This window comes from Dermacentor andersoni, chromosome 8 (assembly GCF_023375885.2).
Source record: "Dermacentor andersoni chromosome 8, qqDerAnde1_hic_scaffold, whole genome shotgun sequence".
Taxonomy (NCBI): Eukaryota; Metazoa; Arthropoda; class Arachnida; order Ixodida; family Ixodidae; genus Dermacentor; species Dermacentor andersoni.
The window spans coordinates 46,153,914-46,171,307 of NC_092821.1; positions in this window are offsets into that span (position 1 = coordinate 46,153,914).

The following is a 17,394-nucleotide window of genomic DNA, read 5'->3' on the forward strand; positions in this document are numbered from 1 at the left end:
TCTGGTTCCATCTCACCCGGGAGCGGCATCGCTTGGGCGACAAGAAGTTTGTCGATGTGTGTGCTCGTCCTGCCGTGATTTTTGGTGAGTCAGGTGTAAAGCTATCCATTAAGTTATGATGCATACTCCTAAGCTCGCTCGACTCGGCGGAGAGTGCCAGTCAATCCTACTGGGTTTGTTTGGCCCAGTGGAACCCAGAGCCGGAACCAGTCGTGGCGCACCCTCGTGTGGTCGCTCTGCTCCGCGGATGGCTTTGGTGGTCTCCATTGTTGTATGATTTGACCGAGGGTCTGTCAGGCTTGTGCCCTGTAAGACAGACGTGGCTGTTTGTGTGTTGAATGCAGTAACTCAGTAGTGCTGCACCACAACAGCCCCCTTGTCCGCGAAGGACCACCGGCCCGAACCAAAGTCGCCCGCCCAGTCAGCCCAGGTAGAGTGGGAATGCCGGGGTCAATGTATCGATGATGTTGGGTTGATGAGTATATCCAAGCTCTGGGACGTGGCACCTCGGGCTGCCAAGTCCTCTTCTCATCTGACAACGGCACCAGGCCGGTCAGGCATTCCGTCGACGACGGATATGGCATCGTTTTGTATGTAAATATGTGTACAGTGTAAACCTAAAGTAAATGCCAAGTTGCTAACCCTAGTTGTTCGAATTGTTGTTCAAGACGCAAGTTCGAAAGTTGTTCAAGACGCAGCACCTTCGTGCTGCGTCTTGCTTTAAAGCGAACGAAGAGTAAAAAATGCAGTGCGTACGAAGCTACCAACACTCGGCACACTTTCGCTTTGAAGATTTGGCACACGTGTGGCTGGCACCGTAGGAAGCATCTGAAACGCGTCAACTATTCCTGCCTTCCCCTCGTCAACCGTCTCCCGTCCCTCGCCACCCTTCCGTGGCCCGCGCGTGACGGAAGTCGGCGTGCTTCCTTCCCACTTTCCTCCTTTGTGCCCTCGAAAGCTTTCACTCGAACATGAAGCATACGGCGCACGGCGACGATGTTATCGTGCATGGAATTTATACCGACGTTCACGGCGAAAGCAGAAATCTGCCTGGAGTGCCCATACAATTGCTATGGCAATAACATGTGTGAGAAGTTTCGTGAGGTAGGACTTGTGCCCAAACTACAGACATGATCGCACCGGCTTCTCACTTCAATATACGAGAAAACGAAATTCTGTTATGTGCAAACTCATACACAAACCGTTTCCGACTGCCGTTCTTTTTTTTTTGGTGAGCAGGCTGCAAAAATCTCAGCTTTGCTGAGATTTTTCAGCAAAGCTGAGATTTCTCAGCAAAGCTGCGGAGAAATCGCAGCTTTGCTGTAAAATAAACAGGCGAAATGGTAGAGAAAGTGGCGTCTTCTTGTCAATCCGCACTGCTGCAGCGGTTTAGTCTTTTTCTTCCCTCTTATGCAACTGGTGCGACTGCTTTGATGTCGTAGAGCGCTCTGCAGATACTCTGGAACCAATGTTTCCGTTATAATGCCAACGAAATTTGACGAGTAACAAAGGCTAAAATGCGGCGATCAGAAAGTGGCAACAATCTCGGCACCGATTAACTCTGAAGCAAGCCTGGGATATAATGCGTGATTTACGCATTACTACTGATTAGAAATAGAAAGAACTGAGCGGGAGGAGGTTGCCTTGAGAACGCTAGATGCCTGAAATAGTGTTCCTTCGTATATCGTTTTTTCCCTCCATTATCAGCTGAAAATAAATGTTAAAGAAAACGACCGGAAGTTATGGGGAGTACTCTTTTTGGGACAAAATGCAATTGGTATTTACATTAATACTGGTTGATTGAAAGATTCCCAGAAACGATAGGCTGGTTCGTTCCTTGACATTTGCTGTACTCACTCTTCTTTCTTTGGAGAATGAGATTTGAATATTCTTCTCGAGCACTTGACCTAATCTCGCAGCAAATGCGAAATACTCTTCAATGCACTTCTCAATTTCTTGTCATTGCAGACAAGCCCACCTGAGTTATTGTCAAGGTAAGTGTCAATGTTCTTGCATGAATTTGTATTTGCTAATCTGTATGTATTCAATTGTTTACTATATTTTATAGCAGTTATATATATTAACGTAGTTAGAAGTTAGAGTATTTTATATTTTTGCGTTTTAATGAAAACAAATTATTTAAAGCAGCACTTAGCAGCATAGATGTTGGTTTCTTCCAGATTAGTAGTTACGCAGGCATGCCACGTCTTTTCTCAACTAGTTGTCCCTGCATCACTTAAAACTACGGGTGCACCTAAGCAATTTTTCTGACCTGTAAATCCGAAAGCATTACATGCCGGTGCGTACTTGCCGTATATGCATTCGCGCAGTTCCCTCTGCTGTTGTCGCCGCTGCTGCACTTCTCGCAACCTTCGCGGCCGCCTTGCTCGCTGCACCACCGTTTTCGCCATTTGTCAGCTCGCTGGAGACTTGTGGGCTGCAGTCTGCCTCTATGCCGCCGCTGCACGCAGTTCCTCGTGCTCGCTCCGCAACCGCTCGCTTTGCCTTTTGCGTTGACGGGAACATGGGGGGGGGGGGGGGTCAGTTGGCTCAATGCAGCAGCTAGCTTTGCACGTTTCGGTGCGTTTCGATGGCCTCGTGGTTCTCTGGCAGTGAAATGGCGTCTCCGGCCCCACTACGATGTCTTGTCTCAGCAGAGAAAGACGCGAGTGATTCAACTTCGGACAATGAAAACTCCATAAAGCTGACAGTGGCGCCAGTCCTGTTATGCACAGTGAATCGCAAGCTAGGTGAAGCCCAGCTACGTGCACAGCCTCGAATATATTGACACGAGTGGCTGGCTATCTTTATCGGGTGACCGTGTTTCGCTGTTCAGGTTTCTGCGATCTTATCGACGGTTTTATACCGTGTCTGTTGTCACCGAACCTTTTGTAATCTAATTGCATGTATGCGCGGCGAGAATTGTGGGGTGCTGTAACGTAAAACTATTGAAGCTTTCCTATTCCAATTCTGAAATCAGGCCTCCGCGATAGGTAAAAATTTGTTTGGACCATCTCCACTTCACCTGTCTGTCACGCGACATCACGAAAACAGCGATAGCTCCCGATCTGAGATGAAGTGTACACACTAATTATGCATGATTTGACAGAACAAAAGAAAATAGTTATTTCTCATTCGACGCCTTTTCGCCACTAGCCCTCGGCTATTGGTCGGAAGTAAAGTAACGTCGGAAGATGTAAATAAAGCCTTGCGAGCTATGCAAAGGGGGAAGGCAGCTGGGGACGACCAGGTAACAGCAGATTTGTGGAAGGATGGGGGGCAGATTATTCTAGAAAAATTGGCCACCCTGTATACGCAATGCCTCTTGACCTCGAGCATACCGGAATCCTGGAAGAACGCAAACATAATCTTAATCCATAATAAAGGGGACGCCAATGACTTGAAAAATTATAGACTGATCAGCTTAGTGTCCGTTACCTACAAAGTATTTGCCAAGGTAACCGCAAATAGAATCCTAAACACTTCAGACTTCTGTCAACCAAAGAAGCAGACAGGATTTCATAAACGCTACTCAACAATCGACCATATTCGCACTATCAATCAGGTGATAGAGATATGTGCGGAATATAACCAACCCTTATATATAGCTTTCATTCATTACGAGAAAGCGTTTGATTCAGTCGAATCCTCAGCAGTCAAGCAGGCAATACGGAATCAGGGCGTAGACGAGCCGTATGTAAAAATACTGAAAGATATCTATATTGGTTCCACAGCCACCGTAGTCCTCCATAAAGAAGGCAACAAAATGCCAATGAAGAAAGTCGTTAGGCAGGAAGATACGATCTCTCCAATGCTATTCACAGCGTGTACAGGAGGTATTCAGAGACCTTGATTAGGAAGAATTGGGGATAAGAGTCAATGGAGAATACCTTAGTAACTTGCAATTCGCTTATAATATTGCCTTGCTTAGTAACTCAGGTGACCAATTGCAATGCATGCTCACTCACCTGGACAAGCAAAGCAGAAGGGGCGGTCTGAAAATTAATCTGCAGAAAACTAAAGTAATGTTTAACAGTCTCGGATGAGAACAGCCGTTTACGATAGGTAGGGAGGCACTGGAAGTGGTAAGGGAATACATCTACTTAGGGCAGGTAGTGATCCAGAATAATTCAGACTATATCCAGACTATATCACCATCCAAAAGGAGAGAAAAAGGCAGCAAAATGTTGAGCGCCGAATAGCTGTCAAGTCTCAAAGTTAATTTGCTGGTGCTTTAGGAATGTGTGTGAATGTGTGTACATTTTGGGAGAACTTCGGAATGGCTTTACAATAGGCAGGCCTTTGGATTATGACTTATTTGTTCTTACTCGGTGTATTCAAATATCAAGAGTAGAAAGCAGAGCGTTATATGTGGCCTTTCTGGACATTACAGTAGCGTATGACAATGTAGAGCGCAAAATTGTGTTGGATATTCTGGAAGGGGAAGGCTTAGGCGACGAGCTTTACCTAGAAGATACCGCTTACGTTGAATGGGAAGGGATGAGGAGACAGAAAAAAGTTTATATCAACAAGGGACTGAGGCAGGGGTGCCCTTTATCCCTACAGCTGTTTATGATATACATGGTGAGAATGGTGATGGCGCTATAAGGAAGTAATATTGGGTTTAATCTGTGATAGAAAGAACCGGGTAAAGTTGACGAGCAGCGGCTTTATGGTTTATTTTATGCGGACGACATTGTGTTGTTGCCTAACAAGCAAAGTGATTGGCAACGTTTGGCTAATATTTGTGGACACGAAGGCGAAAATTTAGGTTTGAAATTTAGCATCAGAAAATCAGGTGTTAAGGTATTGAATGAAAACAGTGAACGGACAGTGGCAATGCATAGCCAATAATATATCGGGTAAAATAATATAAATACCTTGGTATATGGATAAACGACGGCAATAGATATATGGAAACACAGGAAAAAACTAAAACACTAAAGGGAAAGCGAGATGCAGCCATAATAAAACACAGAGAGCTATGGGGATACAATAGGTGCGAGGTGCTCCGGGGTATGTGGAAGCTGTAATGGTTCCAAGACTTACATTTGGAAATGCGATTGCTTGCTGGAAATGAGGGATACAGTCAAGACTTGATGGCAACGTATCGCGTACTTCCTCTTGTCTTTCGTCCGGTTTGCGCTGCCCACCCATAGGAACATGGGCAACCAATGGTCCAACCAGTGAGCGCTCAAGCAAACACTAAATATGAAGCTGTGCACGGTGATATCAACATTTTGAAGGGAGGTAAGCTCACAGCAAAATAGATTATGAAGGACAACTAGGGATTTTGGAAGGAAGTAAATGGTCTGGGAGAGTGTTGCTGTAATTGTACAGGAAAAACATTGATTCACAGTGGTGGAAAAGAGCTAGCAAGCTTACGAGCAAGTATGCGGTCGGTAGGGTGAGCAACACAGCAAGAAATAACGTCAAGCGGAAAGTCAGAGAGGCTGAAATAATCTCATGGGTGGCGGTAATGGAAAAGCAACCGGCCACGAGTAACCAGCTGAGAGGAAAAAACGAAATCAGGAAAGAAACAATTTATGATAACTCAACGGGAAGATCATTACTTTTCGAAGCTAGATGAAGATGCCTTAGAATACGCACCTACAAAGCGAGATATCAGGAGCAAGAAGAAGCATGTGCTTATAGCGGTAAAGCTAGGGAAACGCTGAAGTATGTTTTATTAGAATGAGAAGTTCTCCGCCCTGCGGTCGATTTAGGAACCACTGGCCTCCTTGATGCCCTTGGGTTCAGCAAGAGCAAGGGAACAGTAAACATATCCGCAACAGAGATTACTAGGAGGTGATTTGAAGATTGGTGGAAGAAATGTAGGGAAACGGCAAAAAACGAAGACGTACAAAAACAAAGTTCACAATAGGAGGTCAGAAAATTTGGTTATGGGAATTCATCGTGTTTTCTTTTTCTTTTTTAACCTTAGTAGGACATTAGGCTGCATAATAGGAAGACCTTCGCGGCGAAACCCATTGCCCCGTTCCAAAGGGGAGTGGTGATGTGCTGGAATGGGCGGGTCTATGTCGGTTCATTTTGGGGTGGGCGGGGAGTACGCCCCTCCTGCACCCTCCCCCCCCCCCCTTATTACGTGCATGGCGTACAGGCAGTGATAAAGAGGTAGTCGAATACTCGACACCGTGCGCATATTTTACTTTGGGTGTACGTGAGCCTTAATATATACTTATGTGTAAGTGCAGCTCCTTTTTACATATTGTTTTGGTCGTAAAGATTTCTTCTAGCATTATTCTTGCTATCGCATGCATCATGCAGACACTATGTTTCCCTTTGGGAACTTTTCGTACGGTCGTCTCCTTGTGTTTCTTCATTTTTGTCCCAGTGGGCTTTAGTTGCGTTAGATTAGACTGAGTGGACACTACTTGGCGTAAATAAAATATCAGCAAACAGTAACTCGCAAGATACTCCATGTTAGGAAAATCAACATTAACACTCCTTTGCGTGGTTATCAGCAATGTGTGCTATTAGCATGCATTGTAATCGCGCACATTCCTGCACTCGGCAAGCCATGGTTCCTATCCTTTTGTGCACATCTAGAAGAATGGTGCGCTTTCTGTTTTTTTCCTCCAGTGGGTTCCTTTCGAACAATTTGTGCAATTTAATAAATTGAGCATGTGCCTGCTGGCCCGCATGGGCTTTTTCTCTTCAGCGTTGCTCAACGGTTATCAGTAAAAGAAAACCATAACTACAATGTAAATAACAATGAGAAGCGCTATTTAAAGAGAACATTTGCAATTAAGAGCACGAATTTCTCGGAAACTGCCTTGTTGTGCGTCGTGCGACGTGCGACCGTGAAGCGCTATAGCGGAGAAAAAATAACGTTGTGCTCGCGATAAACGGCCTACATTACTGTGGTTGCTATATATTCATATTTTCGTTCTGTTGAAACTTTTGCCCATTTTTATACACGCGCCTTAGAGTGCTATGCTTTTGTGCTGAAAAATAAACCCCCACCCCCCCCACCCCCCGTATTCTGTTTGTCCTCTAGTGAAAGACGCGGAAACTACGAACGCAGAAGGAGCTGGTTTCCGGGCATCCTAGAAATACCTGTTGGTCCTTCCACAGTGGTATCGACAAAAAATTGCTTGAATGAATTCTGGCGAGGCCCCATTGCCAGAAAGAGCAACACCCCATAAAGGGCGACATTTCAGTAGTCCACATCGACAAAATGCCTCAAACATCTAAATATTCGAAAGCTTGGCCCTTAACAGCGTGAAAGTAAATGCTGCAGCATGGTACTTCCTATGGTCCGCGGTATCCTGTACGTTACCGAAGTCCAGCTGCGTGGCGAGCCGCAGATGATCGGCCAATCTGTTTTGCTTGCAGGCGTATTGGTCACGTTGCTCGCCATTGTAACAATCGTAGTATCTTCTCCCTTCTGCCACTGCCACATAAGCCCAAGGTAACTTGTGGCTGAAACGCGCCGTGCAAGAAGCTCGTTGCAATACTGCAATCAACATGCACGTTTTTTGAAGCCTCGGCGCCAGTTAGCTGAGACGCGCTATCGAAAACATGTTTGAATGCACCCTGGCTGACGACCAGAGGATGAGAGTCAGATGACAAAGCAGGAATAATGAGAATGCAACAAACACGACTGCATTACAACCACCAGCACATACGTGTTGACCCAAGCTATTCCACAAGTTTGTTGACTGGTTTGGCATCAAAAGTGTGACGATGAAGGAATGACGAGTGTCAGATGAAGCTGGCATGACAAGGATAATGACTTCGATGGCATCACGACCATGACCACATGACATCCCAAGCTTGTAGACAACTTCGGCTACTGGGTCCCGTAGGAGGATAGATAGATAGATAGATAGATAGATAGATAGATAGATAGATAGATAGATAGATAGATAGATAGATAGATAGATAGATAGATAGATAGATAGATAGATAGATAGATAGATAGATAGATAGATAGATAGATAGATAGATAGATAGATAGATAGATAGATAGATAGATAGATAGATACTGAAATGCCTTAAATAAGCAAAAAATGGCGTTCACATTGATGTTTCAAGCTATTGGCGCGTTGGGGTGAGTGCAATAAATTGTACATGGAGTGTCATCTGCGCTTACCAAAACCACGGCCATGCATCTAAGCGGCTTTACCCGCACGAAAGGATGGATGTGTTTTCTCAGTGCTTACACATGATAACAGATTTCTGAACTGGTGTGTAGCTCCAAGCTAACGTAAACTGCACGATGACCCTACAAAACGACAAAAAAAGAAAAGAATCCTTGCCATGCAATTCAATTCGACGAATGTTTACCTCGGGCGCTGTAATCAGCGCTGACAGGCTGTACCACGATTTAGAGGGTACACTAACCCCCAATATTTCCTCCTATGCTAGCCATATAAATGTCTGGTAACATGTGAGCACGTGATATAATTTGCTGCAAATTCACCTTCGAAGAAAAAAGGCATGCAGCCTTTTTACTTAGTAATGAAGGAAATTTCCAAGGGCGCATCACTTCGTGCCCAAGACTGAATAAATTTGAACATGACATGGAAGCGCGCTCTCCATGATTTTGTTATGGCACAACCAAAAGTGGCTCCATTCAGAAGATGATTTGACATGTAGAGGTTGAATCGGTCTCAACAGGCATCTTATGTATGCACCGTTGTCACTCTCCTAAATAATGTAAATAGGTCTTTATATGTGACTTCTGCAGCGTAACGAATTGGTGTAGGTGTGTGGTACAGAGTACAACAACAACGGAGCTCCGCAGTGGTCGTCACCTCGGACTGTACAACAGACGTATGAAACAGTACCCGACATTGTGCGGCCCACATGAACGCCTAGAACCCCGACGCTTGTGCTGGCCCAGGTGCGGGATCTAGGAACATTCTGCAGCAACGACAACTTCAACGTGGAAGACTGCATCGATATGTATAAGCGCGTAAGTGCCCGCCACAAAAGGGATACGACACTTATGTTGGGTAACTTGGTCTTCTACCTTGAAGGCGCGGCGAATGTATGGTATAACAACCACGAGAAAGAGCTGAGCGAATGGGACACGTGCAAACAGAAGCTGAGGGACTCTGGGTGGAGGAGTACTGCTAATAAAGAGCTAGCAACGCGCGCCCAGACGTCTAGAGAATCATATCACGACGTGCTGGCTCTGCGCCGTAAGGCCGACAGCGATATGGCGATATGACATTTACTGAAGGGGATCGCTGACGATGCTTTCAACCTGCTCATGTGCAAGAATTGCGGAAGATGAGAGAGCGCCAACGCTTTGAGCAAGCCAATAGCCGCCTCATTGCAACGCCGTTCGCATGTCTGCCGAACACATGTGGAACGTCTTCTTGCGACGACAGTCTTGGAGCGCAGCATCTATCATCATGAGATGATCTGACACGTATAGTGCGGTGAGAAATTGAAGCCATGGCTTCTGCAGCCCATTTTTTTCGTCCCAGTGAACTCAACGACTTGCCTACAGCACCAATTGAACAGGTAATAGACCATGACGTACTCGTTAAGCTTGGAGTTCATTCTGTGTGTGCCATTGATGCTTCACAGCTGTCTCATGCTCCAAGTCGTTCGACTGGTGCGCGCTATCCTGCGCGCTACCGAAATCCAGCCGAGTGGCGAGCCGCAGAAGATCGGCCAACCTGTTTTGTCTGCCGGCGTATTGGTCACGTTGCTCGCCATTGTAACAACCGTACTATCCCCTCCCTTCTGTCACTGCCATTAACCAGTTAATATTGTCTTGAACAGAGTGAGCGTCATTACCAGCCTGCATTGGCACTGCAACAGCGAACCAATGACATTCGTGCTGCTTTCGAACAGTGACTCGCAATCATTCCGACGCCACCAGTCCATTTCGCAACCAGATCGTCGACAGTCGTCCCTATCGCCACAGGCTCGTCGACTACCGTCCCGGATACAGCCCCGATGCCCTACTCATAAAGACTAAGCGATGTTGCTCCAGGCGACGCTGCATTGAAGACTCGACTCCAAAACCCGTTGATCACTTTGGCAACCAAACAGAACTTCGTGGACGTTTTAGTCGATGGCGCCAGTGTCCCAGCGCTCATTGACACTGGCATCCACGTATCCGAAATGAGTGCCAAATTGCGCCGACTCCTGAACAAAGTTCTCACACCCGCTGCGTCACGCACCCTCCGCGTAGCCGACGGAGGAACGCCCACCGTGCTCGGTAGGTGCACCGCACGCATTGGCATCGCGGGACGCCTAAAGACTCTTTGGTTCGCCGTTTTGGAACAATGCCCTTACGACGCTATACTTCGTTTAGACTTGTTATCGTCTAATCCAGCACTCTTTGCTTGCGTGTCTAATGTCATTCAGCTTGAACTGCCCCACGGCTGCTCAGTCACATAACCACAGTCACGCTCTCTCGAAGACATCCGCATGTCACCTCAAGCCACTGCTATTTTTCCCATCTGCCCTTGATGGCATCTATGTATCATATCAAACCGCTCACGTACTGCTTGAAAGAAATTTGGCCTTTTCCTATACTGTTCTCACCGTTACAAGCAATCAGTCTTCGCATCCTCTTCCGAGTTTTAAATGCTCGACTGAAATTCTTCTTTGGGCGACATCTCCCCTGTGAACGATTGCGGGATATTAGCTCTTGACGACGAAATTCCGTCGCCCCCCATAGAAACCTCCGGTTCATCGACTCTCACAGACAAATTTAGAAAAATGATTGCACCTGATCGTTCAGCACAAGCTGCTGACCTCCACCGTCTCTTCAAAACTTGCCGCGACGTTTTTGACCACGACGGCTCCCCTTCAGCCCAGACATCGGTGGCCACCCCCCGTATCTATACTGGAGACGCCAATCCGATACGCCACCAGCCGTATCGTCTTTCACATGCTGAACGATAAGTGATTCAGCGAGAAATCGATAAGATGTTGAATAAGAGCGTTATCGAGCCATCTTGCAGTCCGTGGGCATCCCTTGTTGCCATTGTCAAGAAGAACGGCAGTTGGCGCTTTTCTTAAGATTACAGACACCTCAACAAAAACACACGCAAGGATGTCTACCCCTTGGCGCATATTGATGATGGCTTGGATTGCTTGCAGATAGGCAAATACTTTTCATCGATAGACCGATAAGAACATTGAAAAATCTCGGTAGACGAGAAGGACCGTGAGAAAACTTCAGCCTTTGTAATGGCCCGGCAACCTTCGAAAGAATGATGGACTCCTCGTTCTGCGGCGTTCCACGTACTTACGACCGCGTACGGCCCTGATTCTACTGGCCAGGCTTGTAGCGCTCTATGAACCACTACGTTGCAGCCTGTGCGCTCACTATGTGCCGCCAGAAATCTGATGGGTCGCCCGCTGGACGCTTTCGACCCATCAATGTGCCCTCAGAACCATTCATTCGCATCGGTCTCGAACTTTTCCACCCTTTTCCGACGTCGAAATCTCTCAATAAGTTGGTCGTTGTCGTGACTGATTACGCGACCTGGTACGCGATCACGCGACCTTTGCGCACAAGCTATGCGTCTGAGGTGGCAAATTTCCTTCTACATGACGTCAGCCTCCATCAGGGCGCACAACGGCAGCTCCTCACTGATCGCTGCCGCACCTTCTAATCCCGGACAGTTGGAGACCTACTTCGCTCCTGCTCTGCTGAACGCAACCTTTCCACCGCCTACCACCCGCAGACATACGAACTGACGGAGCGGCTGAATCAGGTGTTGAGAAAAACGCTGTATAATAGGTTTTCCACGCCAACAGTGACTAGGACAGCACGTTACCCTTCGGGACGTTCGCCTATACATCGACCCGCCACGAGACCACTGGCTTACCTTCTGTTCGGCCGCCACCCTTCTTGGCCCTTTTGCACACTGCCCTCTGAGCACACTGAACACTCTGAGTTTTGAGTCACTGAATACGCTCAAGACGTCTTCGCCCGGACTCGCACGGCACGCCAGATTGCCGGCTCCCGGCTCACGGAGTCTCCTGCCATGATGATCCGGTAGAACAGCTGACGTCGGTATGTTCGATTTCCTCCTGGATTCGTTGTACTCCTATGCACACCATGTCGCCACGTCGGCTTGTCTGAAAAGCTGCTGCTGCGCTACACAGGGACCTACACAATATTGCCCCAGCTTGGCGATGTCAGATACGAGATCGCTCCGCTGAACTCGCATGTCTCTACGAACGTTGCGCATGTATCATGGATGAAGCCTTACTTTGCTGCGAGTTCACTTTTCTTATAGTTAGTGCCGAGACGTCGCCTTTCTAGGCGGGGGCTATGTCACGACAAAACCAAGAGTGGCGCCAGTCAGAAGAACACGATTTGTCGTGTAGAAAGGGAGTCAGCCTCGACAGCCGTCTTGTTTATGCATCAGTGTCTTATCTGTAAATATTCTTAATGCATCTTTATATGTGACTTCTCCAATGGAACCATATCCAAAACAAAGGTTACAGCACTACGCAGACGAGGACGAAGTGAGACAAAAATGACATATCGGGACTCCAGGCATGTCTCACTTCGTCTTCGTCTGCTAACCACCGTATTCTTTGTTTTTAAATCGTGAAACAACTAGCTCAGCAACAACGTCTGTTAAATACACGATATCGCGTGTGCACTTCCGCAAATTACTAGGCATGCAGGTTCTTTCCTACCATAGCATCATATGGCTCACAAGGCGGAAAATCTGGTGGCGCATCCGAAGACGCTGCAAGAAGGCAAGTGGTCACAGCCAATCAACGGGAGGCGCGGGCTGCGCGGGCTGCTGAGTTCCTTGAAGCGTCACCAGGTTGCGCTCCCATCAGCGCAACGACAGAAAGCATCACGAGAGCACAGGCAGGCCAAGAAGGCGCAGTTGCCGCAGGATGAAGTAACCAGTAATTGGGAAATATACCGGGAGAAAAAGTCTATGGTTCAAATACTGCTGCAAGCAAAATAAAAGGTAAAGTGAACGTTTGTTGCCAGAAATACGTGAGAAAAAGAAGGCCGCACCTAGAATATCTTGGAACCACATAAAATGATTAGGCAGTAAGTCAACCACAATACAACTTATCCTAGACGAAGCTGAAAACAGACTGGAAGGAGAAGTGGCAATAAATTTCAGCCGAAAAATAACAGCCCAATCTTTCCAAGGCAATGGTGAGGTTGTATCTGAAAAAAAAATGAGCGTGAAAGAGACCCAGGTGGAAAAGGAGCTGGTGCTGACAAATTTCAACTGGAAGAAAACCGAAGTTAAAATTCCTAAGTGCACAGCCACAAGGCTAGACGAGGTTCCCGTTAGGCTGATTAATGAACTAGGACCAAGAAGTAAAGAAGCTCTGATGAAAACACTGGAAAGAACTTTAAAATATAGACGCATACCCGACAGTTGGCGACAAAGTAGAATTAATTTATAAAGGTAAGAGGGAGAAAGTTAGAATTCACTCGTATAGACCGTTGACCATTGCATCGGTAATATACAGGGTAGCAATGCAGGCAATCATATTAAAGCTTCAAGCATGGGCAGATAATAATGGAAGAACGGCTAATAATAAGAACGGCTTCAGAATAAGTAGGCATTTAAATAATAACTTATTTGTTCTTACTCAGTGTATTGAAGTATCAAAAGTAGAAACCAGACCGTTATATGTGGCCTTTTTAGACATTACAGGAGCCTATGGCAACTTAGACCGTGAAATTTCTGGGATAGTCTGGAAGGGGACGGGTTAGGTGACGATTGTCCAAAGCTTTTCAGAGAGATTTACCTAGAAAATACCGTTTGCGTTGAATGGGAAGAGCTGAGGAGCGACGAGAAAGTTCGTATCAACAAGGGACTGAAGCAGGTGTGCCCTTTATCCCCACTGCTGTTTATTATGTACATGGTGAGGATGGAGATGGCGCTAAAAGCAACTAATGTCGGCTTTAATCTCTTATACAAACAGGAGGGCACAGTAGTAGAGCAGCAGCTCCCAAGTTTATTTTATACGGACAACATTGTGTTGCTAGCTAACAAGCAAAGTGATTTGCAACGTCTGGCTAATATCTGTGGACAGGAAGGCAACAGTTTAGATTTGAAATTTAGTGTTATAAAATCAGGTGTTATACAGCTCAATGAATACAGCGAACAGACAGTGGCAATACAGAGCCAGGAAATACCTCGGGTAACCGAATATAACTACCTTGGTGTATGGATAAACGAACGCATTCGATATATGGAAACAGGAACACCAATAACAGTGAAGGGGAAGAGAAATGCAGCCACAATGAAGCACAGAGCGCTATGGCGATACAAAAGGTACGAGAAGCTCCGAGGTATGTGGAAACGTGTAATTGTTCCAGGACTTACTTTTGCAAATGCGGTTCTTTGCTTTAAATCAGCCGTGCAATCAGGACTCGATCGAAACCAAAGGTCAATGGGTCGCCTCACATTGGGCGCTAACGGGAAGACTACAAATGTAGCTGTGCAGGGTGATATGGGCTGGAGTAGTTTTGAAGTGAGGGAAGCTCGTAGTAAAATTGAGTATGAAGAACGACTGAGGAATATGGAAGAAAGTAAATGGGCTGGGAGAGTGTTGAGGTACCTCTACAGGAAAATCATTGATTCACAGTGGAGGAAAAGAACTAGAGCTTACCAGCAAGTACGCGGCCTTTAGGGTGGGCACCACTGCAACAAAGAACGTCAAGCGGAAAGTTAGAGAGGCTGAAATATTCTCATGGGTGGTGTCAATGGAAAAGAAACCTGCCATGAGTAACTACTTAAGAGGAAAAATCGAAATCAGGAAACAAACAATTATGATAACTCATAGGGAAGCTCATTACATTTCGAAGCGAGATCGGGATGCCTTAGAATACGCACCTATATTAGGAGGAATACGAAGCATGTGCTTGTAGCGGCAAAGCCAGGGAAACGATGAAGCATGTTTTATTAGCAGGAGAAGATATCTGCCCAGCAGTCAATTTGGCCACCACTGGCCTCCTTCAAGCCCTTGGGTTCAGCGAGAACAGTGGAATAGTAAACATGTCCGCAATAGGGATCAGTATGAGGCGATTGGAGAATTGGCGGAAGAAAAGTAGGGAAATGACAAAAGCGGAGACGTACAAAAGCATAGTTCGCAGTAGGGGATCAGCAAATTTGTTTGTGCGAGTTCATAGTTTTTTTTTCTCTGTTTTTGTTGTAGGTATTATTGTATTGTGTATTGTGTTTTATTGTAGGTAGGTCATTGGGCAGTATAAGAGCAAGAGGTTAGTAACGCAACCCACCGCCCCGTTCCTAAGGGGACGTCCATAACATCCATCCTTCGGCAGCGGCGGCGCCGCCTTGCGGGGGAACAAAAATAAGAAGAACCAGAATGCTCGTCTCCGCGCAGAGCCTTCAACGCAAGCGTTTCCCGGTATAGGCTACGGTTGGATAAGCTGCAGTTGCCGGGATGCGGCAACGGTGTGGCTGTTCTACATTAGCGCCCTGAGACGTGGCGCTGCCAGTAGATGTATGTGATTTCGGTAAGATCTGTCGTAAGCTGTGATGGACGAACGATTGAATTCGACTTCTCAAGTACTAGCTGCATCCGCCTCCTTTGTTGGCACAGGCAAGCGCGAGAACGAGGCTGAGGCGTCATCGGAGAGACGTCACAATGATTTCGCATCCATACACGTAGGGATACCTAAGCATTTTTAATTTGTTTATAGCAATTGTCTGATGTCAACTTGCTTTCATAGTTGGCAATTCTGTTATTTTTATTTAAATCGGAAGCAACACCTATAAAATTCGATTACTTGCAGCATTTTCATTTATATCTCTCAATCAAAATTTAACGACTGCATGTCCATGAAAGACGCGCTGCGTTTGATGGGAGCCATGCATGAGAATCTGCAGAGCGGGCCTCTTAGACAAGTGTGATGATTCCGACAATGCTTAACTAGAGATCGTTTCCAGCTACCCCTTGTTGTGAACGCTTTCACGGCTGTCGCACAAATCTATGACAGCAGCAAAAGTACGAGAAATTGTTCTAAAGACCTCCGTAAATATTTTAGGAATATTACTTTGGTATAAGGACAAATGCGGCTACAGCACGTTTTTGTTACTGCAGTAGGTTCGCAAAATCGCACAGCGCAGAGACTAACAGGCGTGTTCTCCGATTCATCTTGGGTTACTTATGTTCTTTTTTATTTTAAGCGCTTTTGTGTAATCATCGACTTTTTATCCTCGTCCCTGCACAATAAGAAGGCAACCTAAGGTTTAGTTGTTACATTATTGTCGTCTTCTAATTTTTGTATCTTCTTGTGACTCGTGTACCTGCAAAACGCAATGTGATTTCTTGATTGATTTACGCTATAGCACCAGGGGCGCTATAACGTAAAACTATTCCAATTCTGCAAGCAGCCCTGCGCGATTGGTTAAAAACCTTTTTGGACAACCCCCCCTTCACCTGCCTGTCACCCGACGTCATAAACACCGCGATAGCTCCCCATCTGATATCACGTGTACACACTGATTATGCATGATTTGACCGAGCAAAAGAAAAATTGTTATTTCTTATTCGATGCTTTTTCGCCATTAGCCTTCGGCTATTGGACAAAAGCTTTTGGGCTGCACCCAATTCACCTACCTGTCACGCGACGTCAAAAAACCTCAGAAACTCACCGAGACAAAATGAGGGGTACGCATTAAAGATGCGTTAATATGCCGAATGAAACTGAATTTTCTTAACAGCCGCAGGCTGCCCTATTTTAAAAAGAATAAAGGATTGCTGCCGCCGATTGCTCAGGCAGTGGCTACTCGCACCTGCCGGAGAGCATGGGTTTATTTCCGTAAACTAAAATATTTTCGCTTGGCCGTGTAACGTTTTCGAGCACTTTCGGCACGTTTCCAACCTTGTTCTGCCAACTCTTCTTTCCTGAGGATCAGTTTAAGCGTCACTCTTAAGCGTCCTTTGCACGCCGCCGCGATTTTCCACGAGCCACCGCACGCTAAGTAAGGGAAAGCGGACCAATCGGAGACGCCGGCACCACCCTTTCCATCCGGTTATCCATATTCAGCGCACTGGCTCGGCCCCATCGAATCCCTCTCCAGTTGAGCGTGCTCCTCGCCTCTTGTAAGTCGATTAGATAAGACAAACCGCGCAGTGTAGGCAATGTTACTCGTTCTTCAAGCAAACAAAAGTAACCTTCTATGAACGAGGAGAGCATTTGATTGGTCTGTTCAGACAACCTTTCCGGTGACCGCCTGATGTTTGCGTCGCCGGTTACGCAAATTTGACGTCAGGAGATTGGAATAAAAACATATTGGAATAGTTTTGCGTTAAAGGGCCCAGGATATCGCTTCAGATATTTCGTCTATACTGTTGAACAAAAATAAGAACTCATGCTTCCCACTCGATCTAGATTACTTAGAGTGATACCAGAAATGTGTTGATCTG